General features: G+C 36.9%; 1 pseudogene; it reads left to right on the top strand.

The window, feature by feature from the left end:
- The first annotated feature begins 1,484 nt into the window (after nt 1-1,484).
- Nucleotides 1,485-9,229, top strand: LOC116200921 (annotated as a pseudogene).
- Nucleotides 9,230-15,995: the final 6,766 nt, after the last annotated feature.

The following is a 15,995-nucleotide window of genomic DNA, read 5'->3' as shown; positions in this document are numbered from 1 at the left end:
TTCCCCTTACACAATTGATGTGAGATTTGGAAAGTGACATATGTGGTCATAACCTGTCTCTTATAAATCTAAGTACGTGGTCTTGCTTTTTTGATGTGCAGGGGATCATAGTATCCGAATATGGCGTGCCCCATTCTGTTTGAGCCATGGGCGAGTACGAAGGGGAGACCGAGTGTTTTAATTACAAAAAAAGGTTTCGCGAGGTTATTCGTGTAGCGGGAAAGATCAAGAGCTTAATTAGACCCTTAATTTACGACATAATTCAATTTTTTTGGGACTGTGTATTTTGGAAGAACATATGCCTTTTGTTGCTGCAACTGCTTCCTGGCTTCCCGTTAATTAATGAGAGCGTAAGTTCAGATCAAGAAGATATATAAAACGTGGATGGGAAAAATTAAGCCAAACATTTGTCTCAATGTCACTCCAGTTGTCTATATACACACATATCTATACATATATATACGCGCGCGCGTTCGCACGCATACATATATATATATATATATGTGGAGAGAGAGAGAAAAAAGATATTCCAAATCCGATATAAGACCCACCACTACAGAAATGCTTTGCTGGGGGCAATTTTTTATTTTTGCACTTCTGCTGCTTCCAACGTAAGATCGATAGGACGGACTAATCCTCAAAGTCGGGGAGATTCCTCCTTTCTATCTAGGAGGGACATATTAATAAAAGAATTGCCAACGCAAATTTGTGAACTTTTTCCATAGACACTCATATGCTTGGAAGATCCTTATTTTTTTTCGTACCTCAGCAGACTATATCCCAGGGAATGTTAAGGTCGATTGACCACAAACCGATTAGGCGAGCACACATCCTTTTGGGGAAAAAGATATTTTTGATCCTACAAATTTGATATGCAGCAAATTTTGGTCATATAAGTTTTAAAACTACCGAATCAGTTCTATACGTTTGCTCTATAAGATAATTTCGGTCCTATAAGTTTTGAAAAAGACATTTTTGGTCATATTAGTTGGTTTTCAATTAAAATGTGGTCTTATGAGTTTTGATAAAGAAAGATATTTTTTATCCTATAAGTCGTGAAATGGACCAAAATTGCCTTACGAAATAAACGTATAGGATTAATTCGGCACTTTTCAAAATTGACCGAAGGTAAAAATTATAGGACCAAAAATGTCTCTTTCCCTGTCCTTTTGATAAGTAGAAGCTGAGTTGGTATACAGCATACTCACGGGTAAAGATCTAGCGGTGCACATGGTAAAAACTCATACGCGACTAAACATTTTTGGAATGCAAAGAAAATTCCTGACAGTATAGTGCATGGTGATGCTAACTATGGACATGTGTGACTACGGTCAATTTCCATTTCTAGAGTAATTCGCTTGACCATACAAAAACTCATGTGCGATACAAGATGGCACGTGTTAATGGTACAGTAGATGGTGATACAGTGGGATTAATGGGGTCCATCACGTTGATATTTAATACACCAAGTCTCCCCCCGGCATAGAGTATTATTTCAGTTTTCCCAACTCTGTATCTCACTTGGTGGATCTTTGTGAAAGGAAATGGAAATATCGAAGTTTTTGTTATTCTGGTTTGTGGTCGTATGGACATCCTCAGCTAATAGGATGCTGGTTCTAGGGGAAGACCCAAGCAATCCAGGTTAGCCTCTTTCTCTATCTCTCTATCTTTAGATGATGATTCTTCTTCTTTTTCCCGTGAAATATATGTCAGACAGAAGTCCATAATCATATGAACGAAATTAGGTTAATAAACTATTTGGAAGCGAGGCGAGTATTTCCCGATAATTTTCATTGTATGGCAGTAAATGAAATTTTGAGACAATTGTAACATGAACTCCCAGGGGAAGCGAGCGAGATGGCAGCATATATACCAGCGTCATTGGCTTTCCGGTAGGTGGGTGCCCCTAACGACCCTTTTCCAATCACTCGCCAAAATGGCACTAATCTCCTGGAAATTAGCTTGTTCCAACTCGTTATGCCTCCTCAAGATCCATGCTGATCAAGTACACGACTTAACAGTCAAAACCTGACAATCGATATCTGTGACAAGCTTCCTTTCAAGAAAGATAGACTGTGTGGCATGAAGTCTCAGGTTTTGGTTGATCTTTAGTGATTCTAGCTAGGTTGCACGGCTAGCGCAAGAAGAGAGAGCTGCCAAACTATGTAGCCCATCATCACATATATAGAATGGGTATATGCTAATTTAGACATTTCTGTTTCTTATTAGAATGAATTATGTATCCTAAGGCTACATTTGAGGTAGCGCGATTGGATGAGATTTCTACCCGAGATTTGATGGGGTTTTACATCTATCAGGCTAAAGTTATCCAAATCATGCGTTTGGACCTTCCCGGAATAGATCACTAGGATATCCAACTAAAACAACCAATGTACCCCTGAATAGTATTTGAAATTTTTCTGAAATCAAAACAACTTCCAATATATATATATATATATGTATGTATATATATGTATGTATGTATGTATTTTAAGGAACGACAAGAGAAGGGTGATGGAGATAACGGCAGTTGGTGGCCGACATCGAACCCCACCACCCGTCTCAGTGCAAGGGGTAGATTTACCGCGCGGGGTTCCCGGGGTCGCCCCACTTGGACTAAAAGATAATTATGAAATCTCTATTAGAGTGTGTGAAGTTTATCAATTTTTCAGTGAAATTATCCAATTTCACCTCCCTTGATTTTTCGATATAAAGGTCCTTTCAACTTTCACTATTGGACAAAATGTCTGGATCCGTCCCTGCTCAGTGCCTCTTGTCAGTAGGTTTCTGTGGGTGGCATTCTTCGTAAATTGATCAAAGACGAACGGGTTATTTCTTTCTGTTTTCACAGCAAAATTATTATCTGAATCCACTCCAATCTCATCTCCTAAGCAGGACATAATTTCTGGGCCTCCACTATGATAGAGATTCGTGAAATCCTATACCAATGTGTCACCAAGCTGATCCGGGCACCAGTTAATTGACTTTTGAAGCTGGCTGCGAATTTCTATGTTTGATTTATAAATTTATTTGGAATAAGTGATGTTTCAAGTCATTGATTTATTTTTGAATTTGGAATTAGTTGTATAAGCCCTTCAAATTCAATCACTAAGCATAAACACTGGGAGATTGGACTGACGTATTAATACTTTTAAAATTACCCTAAAATTAAATGAACATTGACATTTTTACATCGTTGAGGAGTGGGACTGGGAACCATACAGTCGGATGCAATTTTCAGCTGTTCAAATTTTTTGATATCTATACATCGATAATATCTTTTTCTGAATGTGATATTGTTCTTCTGCATGTCATGACATTAATTTTATTTTTCTAGCAAGCTAACTGTAGATTCAATTGACTCTTTTTCTGATGTCTCTCTATAAATAAGGTTTCATTAGCATCGACTGCGGAGCACCAAATGGGAACAGGGACGCTGATCTTCAAATAAATTACGTGACGGATGATGGGTTTATAGACTCCGGAGTCAACAATCAGGTATCGAGCGAGCAATTGCCATCAAGTGCAAGGACCTTGAGGATATTTCCCAATGGAACGAGGAATTGTTATACGATTCGACCGACCAGCGGAGGCAGCAGCAAGTACCTGATCCGGGCATCTTTCCTCTACGGTAATTATGACGGCCAAAGCAGATCCCCGACTTTCGACCTGTATATCGGGGTTAACTACTGGGCAACAGTCAGTTTTCCAGCTGTCGACTCTTACGTTCATAAAGAGATCATCCATGTTGTTCCATCTACGGATCGTGCCTTAATACAGGTCTGCCTTTTAAACACCGGTTCCGGAATCCCTTTCATTTCTTCATTGGAATTGCGGGCTCTGAATGGCAACATGTACCAGACTGATGCTACAACAGTTGCGCTTTATAAGCGGCTAAACATGGGCGGTAATGCAACTTTCAGGTAAAAAAAATTACATTGATTTTCGCGAGAAACGGTGTCCTATATATACATGTACATCTTAATTATCTCAGTTCACTCCAAACCTCTAACAGCTTTTAATTATTTGGAAGGAATAAGGGTCATGTGCAATACAAATTCAACATATGGGGCTCACATATTTCTTTGAATTCGTCAGCTTTCTTTTTCTTCTTCTTATTTGGTGAGCAAGAACAGTTGCAATATATAGAGAAAAACAATTTAGGGCGCAAGATGTCAGTGTTTATGTTGGGGACAAACTAGAGAACCCATTCTATGATGATGAAAGGATCACCCTTTTCTTTTAATAACTAAAAACACATGGAAGGATCATCTTGATGTAAATAATTAATTTTCGTCCTCTTTACTGGATAATTTCTTTATGTATTTCTAATTTTATCTTATGATTCAATTATGCCCGTTAATGTGTCATGTGGATTGCACTTGTTATTCTTTCTATCCTAGCTATCATGCGACAGTGTTAGAGGTTTGGAACGAATTGAGACGGTTCGTCTATTCCTAGGGAGTATTTTGAGACAAGTAAAAGTAGAACTATAGGTGGTGTTTCGAGACTGTCTTCAAATTATGGGGAGTATTTTGATATTGAACCTATAATTTTTTTTTAAATGGCCATAGATTTATTTGTATAGGATCCATGAACACTGCACTGTCAATAAAATTGGCAGTATCCGTATGCCACTTTGCACGTATTGGTAGCCCCCAAGGGCTCCATATCAAGAGATCATCAATTTTCCGACCTCTCTAAGTTTACAATAGCTGAGGGCGAGTGGTTCTGATCACTTGTGCTAGCCCGGTTGTCCGAGAAAATATTTGATAAGTATCAGTTTTACTGATAATGGTAGCCGGTAGTACCGAATAGTTAATTAACGCAAACTTTAGGTTATTACTTTATGATTGGTGTTATCATGATAAGTGGCGAGTAATACCCACTTGACGTCCAAATAAGATTTTTCTATTTTTTTAAAGAATAATTTGGGATCTATTGCTCTACGTTTTTGAATGATGGCGATGTGTCTGTGTCTATTTATATATTATTAGTGTTTTGTCTTTTTCTTATTTCTTCTCTTTTTGCCTTTCAATTTTAATTATAAAGCACTAATTAACCAAGGAATAATTAATATCATATCAATTGTTTTTCCTCCTGTTTGTTAGACACCCTCAAGATGTCCATGATCGTCTGTGGTCCGCTGATGACGGAAGTTACAGTTCCATGAGGAGCTTCGGAACTGTGAACATTGAGCCGGATCCTACTTTAGAAAGAAGAAATGACTCATATGAAGTTCCCATGAAAGTTCTGGAAACTTACGCAACGGCACCATATAGTACTGGCTCCTTAGAACTTAATTGGCAAACATTCGCTGCAGATAAATGGATTGTGTATTTTCACTTCGCTGAAATGACGAAACTGTCGCCACTGAGAGAATTTACGATCTCCACCAATGATAAGATCCTAACAAGGATCAGCCTTGAGTACCTGACACCAGTGACCATTCCTTTTGAGCAGTCTACCGGTGGCACCAGCCTCAACTTCGAATTTGTCCCGAACTATCAAGACCTGAATTATCTTCCTATCCTCAATGCAGTCGAGGTATATTACTTGCTCGATCTTTCAAGAACATCGACAGCCCTCGATGATGGTACGTGTACGAAGCCACTTTTGCTACATATATATGTGTGTGTGTATTACCCACTTTTCGATCTGATATCCTATCTTTTGATGTTAAAATGTCATTCCCTCTTTGATTGGATGCTGAAAATGTCATCGCAGCAAATGCAATGAATGACATCAAGACAATGTACATCGTGATGAAAGAGAGTTGGCAGGGAGATCCATGTGTCCCGTCTAATCTTACATGGGATGGTCTGAAATGTAGCACCGACGATCCTCCAAGGATCACCTCGTTGTAAGAATTACTTACTCTTCTTACCAAAAGCTGAACTTTTGCATACATACTGGGATATCTAAAATAGAAATTGCTTCGGCAGGGACTTGAGCTTCAGCGGTCTGAAGGGGAACATAGCGAATTCACTTGCCAACCTAACAAAACTGGAATATCTGTAAGTACCCGGGAGTTCAACTTAATAGATAAATTGTCCACGGAGTCTCGAAGGGATGAAATATAAGTAGTGACAGGAAAAACTGATATATCAATAATATTTGTCAATTCATAAAATTTCATTTTAAGAAAAATTGAGTCTCGGATTACTCGGCATAGTATAGAGACCGGACCAAATTAAATTAATAGTGTCTTCATTTTTGGAATGGTCAACTCCTCAGAAATGCTTCTTTCTACACTGAACTCGACATAATTTGTGCAGGAATCTATCTCATAATGAATTGACTGGATCAGTGCCTGAATTCTTAGCAAAACTGGAAAACTTGAAAGTCCTGTGAGTTTTCTCATTTATTTTGTTAAAATTTTACTTTATTTACTTATTTTATTTTATAACTCAGCACAGTTCGTTGTTAGTGAATTGGCTAGTTACCGCTACACATATTAAATGGCCATCAGATAAGTAAAGGCTGCGGTAAAATTTATTTTTGCAGGGACTTGACTGGAAATAATCTGAGCGGCTCAGTACCCAAAGATTTACTAGCGAGGGCCAGTGATAACACATTGCAGCTGAGGTACGTCGTCAGATAGTAAAGCAATGGATGGTCATTGTTCCTTTTTTCAGGTGATAAACGGGGCCAAAGCCCAAAACAATATGTATGGGTCGTTTCATTATTAACATGACAGGGAAGTACTCAAAAGTTAGTCACAGAGGAAAACCAGATGGAAAGATAATGAGGAGAGAGCTATTGAACCAAAATTCGAAAACCATAAACTCGGTGCATATAGACTGCTTCCTGTGTATATCGTATGTGTCTTTTGAGCAGATGTGTCTATGAATACAGATGTGGTCCATTTGATTAATTAGTGTGTGACTTGTTACAAGCAGATAACTTATCGAGAAAATATGATCTTCGTCTTCCTCCTTGTGTTTGCAGTTTGGCAGGAAATCCCAATCTCGAAAATCCCAGTGTTGAAAATCCCAATCCCAAAGATCCCAACCTCGACTTCTCAGGTTCTTGGGGCTTGTCAAAGAAAACAAGGAATATCATCATAATCGCTGCAGCTTTCGGACTCGCTGTTGTTGTGGGGGGTTGCATTTGGATAGTTCACTGGAAAAAGCAATCAGGTTATCTCCTTTGTTCTCTCTTTTACTTTTGGCACGATTATGATCATGATTATTATCTGATGCACGCATAGAATCCTTGTATTAATTTCTTGCGCAATGCCTGCATGATGATATCAGAAATCAAAGATTCATTGTCATTGTTCAACAATTAGCTGCAGCAATTAGACTCGAGCAAATGACCAGAATTGGCCACTTATTGTACGTCCATAAAAGAAAAATGGCTGTGAAATGGCCAGAAACAGGATTCGTGTTCTTGCATTAGCTAAAAAGATTGTCATCATTCAGCTCAAAGAAGGATAAGCATGGAAAGCCAGAATCATTCAGCTCAAATAAGGATAAGCATGGAAAACCAGAATGGGAAATCCGAGCCAGTGTCACAGGGGATTTCAGGAAATATAATGCGCCGTTACACCTTTGCGGAGGTTGAAAGTATCATCAAGAACTTTGATATGCAGAAGGTTATTGGAGAAGGGGCATTCGGAAAAGTTTTTCATGGTAAACTAGATGATGGCACTGAAGTTGCAGTGAAAAAGCTTTCTCCATCGGCTAAGGCCGGCCCAGGCAATTTGAAACTGAGGTGAGTCCCTGGCCCCAATGGAAGATTATTTTCTCATCCCAATCTCTGCTTTTCAGATTCTTTTTGCCTGATTCATTGTTCCTGAAAATAAACCATGTCAAACTGATTGCAGGCAAATCTACTCTCGAAAATACACCACAGACACTTGGTTTCACTTCTTGGATACTGCGATGAACCGGAAAACATGGCGCTAATATATGAGTACATGCCCAAGGGAAACTTGCATGAAAACTTATCAGGAAAGAACGGGGAGGTTTTGACCTGGGACCGAAGATTATGCATTGCAGTTGATACAGCAAAAGGTATGTGCAAGACAATGAAACGTTCTAAATACAGATTTTGCATGTCGCTCCAAATATGTTAATTGAACTCTTGATTGTATTGCAGGGCTTGATTACTTGCACAACGGTTGCGATACACCTATCATTCACCGAGACATTAAGACAGCAAATATCCTGCTGGACGAACACTTGCGAGCCAAGATATCAGACTTCGGACTATCGAGAATTTTTCCAAGTGTAAATGACATTCTTATCGCAACCAATCCTGTTGGAACACGCGGTTACCTCGACCCAGAGTAAGAATGTAAACTAGTTATTGCATACCGAAATTCTTTTGTTTGCTGTGCGCTGTCTTAGTTTTCATTTGTCAGTCCATACGGATTGCCACTAAATTTCAGTTGCACCTCCGACAGTTGGAACGGAAGATGATCAGTGTTTTAAACTCAGTAACCTCTATCAAAATCTAAGTCTCGACTGCAGGCTGAGAAGATCCAAGAGAATGAAGCCAAAGAAATTTTCTCTGACTACATCTTTGCTTTTTGTTACCTGCAGATATTATACATCTAGAAGTTTGACTGCGAAAAGCGATGTTTACAGCTTCGGGGTCGTGCTTCTTGAGCTAATCACCGCCCGTCCTGTACAAGGCGAGGAATACATAGTCGAATGGGCAGCCCAAGAAGTCAAAAAACAAGGCTACCAGATACAGCAAATTGTTGATCCAAGGCTGGATGGGCAGTATGATCCCGACACAGCTGAGAAGTTGGTGAGCATATCATTATCATGTGTTGAGAAAACTGTGGCTAATCGCCCAGACATACATAAGGTCCTTGCGGACCTTAGAGTATGCTACGATCTAAATTTAGAAAGAAGCCAGGGAGTGGTGAATAGGGCCACGGAATTGAGCATCAGCTATGGTAATGACGTAGAATTATCGAGCCTTGACGTCTCTTCCACCACCCACTGCTCCACTAATGCTTCTTCATATTTGAGGAGCATGTTGAGAGGTTTCACCTCGAATTTTTGGGGGTCCTGAACTGTTGTTATCGTTGTTGCCTTTGGCTCTCGTCCTTCTTACTTTGCTCGTAGCCTGAGAAACAAGCCTTTTAATTTCATCTGCAGTTACGTGTGTCAAATTGTCAGTCAATCTAAGAGTCTTCATATAGTTTTCATCTGATTGCAATGATTTATATTTTTTTCTCATAGTTTCCGAAAAAGATTTACTCCGACAATCATTTTGATCTTTTACATATAGTAAGGATTGGACATTCGGTTAATTATCCCCAAGAAGTTCTGTTCAAAATTATCGACGAGAAACACTTAGGGAAGTTGCTCGTGGCCGCTTGCTTTACCCACCGGTCCTCTCTCTCCACTCCCCCAGCCCCTTGCTTTGTGGGCTCAGGCCCCACAAGAATTTTTTTAAAAAAAAAAAGTGGGAAGATTGGCCAAAAATTCCCAATTCCTTGAATTTGTCTGAAACAGATCAATTTAAAACTTTCTTGTACTTACCTAAGTCAATGAATCCTAATTTCAGTAGCAACAATAACTTAATTAAGAGAGGGAATAGTTCAATGGTGCATCTTTCATCTGATAATCAAGAAGTTCTAGATTCGATATACAGTGGGACTATCCGTGTCCCTTTATTAGATATTTAAAATTTATATTTCAATATACAAATCTCACGGGCCTCCCTTGTAACTGAAATAAATCAATCAGTACTAATTTAATTTTGAATAAAAAATAATATACTTTGTCAAATGTACAAATTATACCTCTTTATAAGTAGGGAAATGCATATTATTTTTGTTATTACAAAGAAGACTCAAAGTCTAGTATAATGAAAGAGAAATCCTAAATAACTAATAAATGGGCACTAGTAGTCCTATTAGGTATCAAATTTGCGGCTTCTAGGTCAACAGTTAAAGTGTGTGCTACCACGCTATATCCTCTTTTGATAGGAAGTGGATATTTACACCATTACAAACTTCTCAATAGTTAATGTCAATGGTTGTTGATTAAGTAAACGTTGATACTTACATGCTCGTGGCAAAAAATTACCTCTTCGATCGGGAGGGAAATTATTTTGTTTTCGAAATCTTCATAAGAAGTTGATTAATATATATTTTTGGAATTTCTCCAAACACTGCAAGAAATAGAACTATTTTTTGAATTTGTTACAACGACCACCAAGCTGACCCTTTCTTTGTCCAAGATTTTTGTTGCGTATTGAATTGAATCATCTCGCCAATTCATCATGTGGCTAAAACATGTAAGGCATATATCGGACCGAAGATGGATCAACTGCCATCCGTCACTGCTTTGTCTTCTTTCTTTTTCACTTTACTAGGTTCGTGGTTAGGCACGTTCCTTTTTCTTTTTCTTTTTCTTTTTCTTTTTTCTTTTTTTCCCTCTGCTCTGAGTTCAAATTAGATAACATAATTATTGTATTGTTCCAAGGATCTGGCAGATCAATCGCATGGGACTTGATTAATTAGTCGTCGGATGGGAATGTTCGGCATCCACATTAGTATTATAGATTACAATAACAAGATATTTAAAATATCTGACGTCATTCCATCTATCACAGGAGAACATGTACATAGGTTTGCATGTGATGCACGCACTTGCCTCCCGGAATTTATAACTACAGTGTATGCTGACCATGTACTCATTAATAAGTCCATTGTCTGACAGGGACGTGAGTGCTTGATTTAAGGTATTTGGGGATTGACTTTTTATTTTAAGATTGACAGAGAAAAATAAAATCTTCGTCTCCTTTTGGAAGGTTCTTGCTCTTGATAATCTTATCAGTATTGGACACGTGCCCCTTTGAAAAGCTTAAGAAAGTAACACAACACTATTGAAGAAAATTTGCTTTTATCTCAAGACCATGATAAGAATATCAATTGATATCGTGGTATATTTTTTTCTTGGGTGAAGACATTTATTTCTGTGTTTGATTGGTACCGAATCAATCAATAGCACCAGTTGGATACGAAAAAGAACACCCTTCATAGATTGCTTTATAAGTAGTTCCGTGTATAACTTACTTCCATAAATCATGAGCAGTCATTTGCCGTAATATTGATAATCGATAAACTACACTACATGTGCCCAGATTTTACATAAAGTGTAGGAATCCAAAACTTATTAAAAACAGCTCGTGATCGCCTAAACAGGGTTTCGTGGCCAAGGACACCTCATTCCATTCAAATAACTATTTATACAAGAGATGATCCAATTTTTTATATATATATTTTTTAGGAGTTTTGGTCAACAATTTTAATTTCATTAGGATTTTTGTTGCGCCATCGATAACCGTATCATATGGAGAAATATAATATGAACAATTACATATTAATTATTTTTATTATTTTATTCAAAATAATTATTTTTATAGAATTATTGCATTTTTAATTATTGAGAATCCAAAAATTCCCTATTTTAATATTTAACTGCTTTGCAAATAATTTTTTGACATTAATGAGACACTACATAAATATATTAGTTTTGGAAATTTTTATTTTGCGCTAGACATCATATATAAGAAATCGCACATATTAAGTTAAAAATATATACAATTCTGAACATACACTATCCATTAAATATTGCACAAACTTATATTATTTCTTATTATTTTATTTTTATAATCAATAACAATATATATATATATATTCAACTGCAAGTTATAAAATAAGTCTTATTTTTCTAAGCTAATTTCTTAAATTATGTTTCTTCTTTTTTCCAATTAAAATATATACTTTCCAATTGTTTTGCTTTTCTAAAATAATACTTTAGATTACATGGTTCCAACCTAAACCATACAAGGTCATGGAGGGAAATCAGCCTATATTAAACTTATTTGTTGCCACCTTGGCGGAATAAAAGCAATACTTTCCAACACAAATTAAATTATGACAATGTAATATGATTACTATCACTATAATATTATAATTGAGAAAATTAGAAACATTTCTAGTTCAACTCACTGGTTTTCGTCTAGTATATATTAAAACAAAATACGAGCATAATTTTGAAGCCACCACATTATCAAAAATAAAAAATAGAACTCTTTTCACTTTGCCACATCATCACTTATGAATTAAGAAAATTTTTATATTCTTTAAAAAAAATTATGCAATAATATATACAGATTGGAGCTTAATATATATTGCATGCTTATCCACTACAACACTTATCGATCTATGTCAATTTCATCGTTTCAAAAAGGATTCATCAAGTTACTCTTCATTCACTTTATTAAAATTATTTTGCATAGAGAAATTATTATTTTCTATGGTTGACATACTTGCTCGCATGTTTTCATTCAGCTCTTTTTTCACACATTTGTATGAGAATTTTTTATTTTCTTTTGATTGATATATTTGCTCACATATTTTGATTCAATTATATTCTTTTCATGTAAATTTTCTTGAATGAGTTCTTAATTCCTGTATATATTTATAACATATTTCTCTACCAAAATAATTAAGAGATTATTTGTATAGTTCCGTGCAATGCACGGGTATTCAACTACTTTAGATTATACTAAGACCCAAGAACTAATAAGGAGATAGAACTCATTCGTATAATTGGAAAATTAGTGCCAATGGGGCTTTATTTAAAATGCTCTTTTGATGATTTCAGCAAGAAATATCAGATCCCCTTTGATGTTCCAATAAGTATCCCCTCACAGTTGTTTCCATATCTTTGACTCTAAGGCTAGCTATTCCATTCAGGTTTCACTCATCGGGAAGCTTAAACGGGAAAAGCGATGTTATAGCTTCGGAGTCATTCTCTTGGAGCTGATCACTGGATACCCGGCTGTGGTAAGAGGCGCAGGTGAAAGCATGCATGTACTCCATTGGATAACTCAGATCGTCGAGAGAGATGATGACATACAAAGCATAGTGGATTCGCGGCTAGATGGGGAGTTTAATGTCAACTTCGCCTGGGAATTGGTGGAGATAGCAATGCAATGTGCATCGACAATTGCAATCCGAAGGCCCGACATAAACCATTTACTAGCCGAGCTGAAGGAATGTCGGGACATAGATGGGGTTTGAGAGAAGCCAGAGAATGGGAAGCAGCAAGATAAGACCGACCGATTCTTTTTAGATGACATCCCTGGAAAGTTGACTGCAACTCTCTACCTGATGCAAGAAAGCACCATCGATATCTGTATATTCAAATTTCTTGGGGCTAGGTTGCATAACTATTTCAATAGTCCGAAATGAAGTATTTTTTGAGTTAGTAAAAGGGCCAGCTTCCATAAATTTCCGATAACTTAAAACTTCGCTATAAGTAATTGTAACATTTGTATTTTGTTTCAGTTCATTAATGTAGAGCATTAGATGTCAACAAGGCCCAAGAAAAGTAACAGTGATTAGATCGATCTCATTAGTATAACTGGGAAATTAGAGCGGACTGAGCTTTTTAGATCTGCCTAATTCAAGAGCTCTAAGGCTCCCACCGGGTGAACAAAATTTCACGCGGTAAAACAGTCTTCGTTTTCCTTTGGCATGTCTCCTCGGGTTGGTTCCATATGGACTGCCTCCTACTTTTGCTGCCTTTGCACGTTCCTTGAAAGTACGTAACAGAAATTGGAACGAAGAACAGACCGATGTCAATGCTGTTCAACGCTAATGTAAACACGACAAAATTGACCATATTATGTCTTGTAAAAGAAGAAAAGGATCTCCTATTCAAAAGCCATATCATGCGCCCAGATTCACTACGGGGAAATTAATTACAGCAAAACATGGTCCACTTGTCATTTTGTAATGTCTGGTCAATTTGTTGCGACTTAGCTTTTCATGTAGCTAATAGCGACAAGCGAGTGAATTGGTGCATAAGCTTTACAGATACATATTTTAATAGTAATTCCTATTCAACTCGACATCGTCCAGACGAGAAGATGTCTCGCTCTCAGGCTAAAAGAGTCCCATCCTCCTGTCCTCGCCCTTGAAGATATGCCATTCATCAGGATACCTGAATAAATACAAAGAGGGATATAGATGTCTACAGCTTTAACCTGCTGAGAAAATTTTGGAAGCTTCTGTGGCCATTCTCTTTGCAAGGCGTAAGATCCGTTTTATTTTTATTTTTATTTATTAAAAAGAGGGAGTAATGTAGTAGCGCACATTCTCGCATGTTAAGCTAAATGTCACAAGTTCGATACCTAGTAGAACTATATGTGCCTCTTTATTAGGTATTTAATATTTCTCTTTTATTGTATTAGGTTTTGGACCTTCTTTGTAATTGAAAAGAACGTGAATTTTCTCCATTCGCAATTTGAATAATTGCCAAACTGCTTCAATCAACCTATGTTGGTAAGAATATTTTTCTTTTCGATAATTGGTGAGATCAATTTTTTGTGATATATATTTGCACTGGTTACTCGTTTTTCCCCTTTTAAGTTTTAAGTTAACTCTGTTCGTCAGAAGATCGATCCCCAACAACAGGGAATTCATGTTTCCGAAAAAAGGAAAAAAAAAATCCCAAAATTGGAATCCCCTCCAGAGTTTATATAATGTTATGTCTGGGTATTTTAAAGCAATGCAAGAATTATTTTTCCTACCTGCAAATTACTGTTGATTCGAACAATTGAAATATAGCCATTGACATTGTCCACGCGAAAGAAAGCGACATGCCACAGGTATGTGCTGGAGTTTAGGAACCGAGCAGTTCATTTGACCATAGAATTAACTCAATTAGTTTAGGAAATTGATGTGCTGGACGTCGACCATCTCTCCATGAAGCTTCATGCGGACTGCAACGTAAACATTTCAATGTTAACTATCGTACTCTTAAAACACAAAGTTGAGCTTTCCACACGCGCCAATCATTGATTAGGTCATACCTTAAGAAGTACACTTGCCTTATTTATATGTTGAACTAATAGTGTTTATGTTCACTAATCTTGGCTGGAAAATGAGATCTCCGAAACTTTCACTAGATGGTAGCTAAGTTTCTTTCACCGAAACATTTGAAAATCCCCTTAAAAATCGGAGCATTTTGTTAAGATATGATTAACGTGATCCACTATTGAGTGATGATCTTATCTTCTCGATTTGATGTTGAATGTGGTCCTGTTGATTAGTGTGGCTTCAACACAACATTACGTTCTATGTTTAATTCTAATAAGAGGGAATGTAATCATTTTAGTGTTGGCAATTCTCTCATTATTAATAGGAGCAAATGAAGAATTATCCCAGAAAACACTAAACCACGCTTTTTCCACAAAAAGCGGGACGAGTACAACCAAGGCACGCATCAGAAAAAAGCAGTCTAATAAAAAAACAATCTTACAAAAAAGGGGTGTAGAGCAGCAATGTATGCTTTTGTCTAATCAAGAGATTTCAGGTTCAATACTCGGTGGAATTGCTATTTCATTGCGCCCCTTGTGACCGAAAGCAAAAGGAAAAACATTCTTGTAAGCTTTTTTTTTTTTGTAGATTTTATAATTCATCTACATGAGAGCAAAGCCCCCGTTCATTTCATCCCCAATAATTGTGTCCTTTCTTTTACCATACCCTTTAAAGAAAAGTAGAAAAAAGAGGAATTGAAAGAATTTGATGGATGTGGAAAAGGAAAGGTCATTAAGAGACCCTTCACTCATGCAAATGCTCTAGCTCTGATTCCTATTCATATTTGGGCATACTTATCTTCACCAGATTATTATATAATAATTTTGTACATCAAACTTTTTATCCAATGACTAATTTTGATTTTATTATCCACAATCCACTAACCAAAAATTTAAAAAGAATAAAAAAAGCTTTTTGATGAAAATATAGGAGAAAGAGATTTTTCGAATGATCCTGGAAAAACAAATGAAAGAATGAGCATATTAATTTAATCAGGCCTGTAAATTGTTGGATCGATTTTTAAATCAAAAGTTTATGGTGGCCGGGTTCACATCCAACCTAATAACTTAAGTTAATAGGTAATGCTAGCTATGAGATCATTATTAGGTCTTAAATATGCATTACAGAT

The sequence above is a fragment of the Punica granatum genome, chromosome 3 (assembly GCF_007655135.1).
Source record: "Punica granatum isolate Tunisia-2019 chromosome 3, ASM765513v2, whole genome shotgun sequence".
Lineage (NCBI taxonomy): Eukaryota > Viridiplantae > Streptophyta > Magnoliopsida > Myrtales > Lythraceae > Punica > Punica granatum.
Note: the sequence above shows the minus strand (reverse complement) of the source record. Positions and strands in the feature narration are given on the sequence as shown.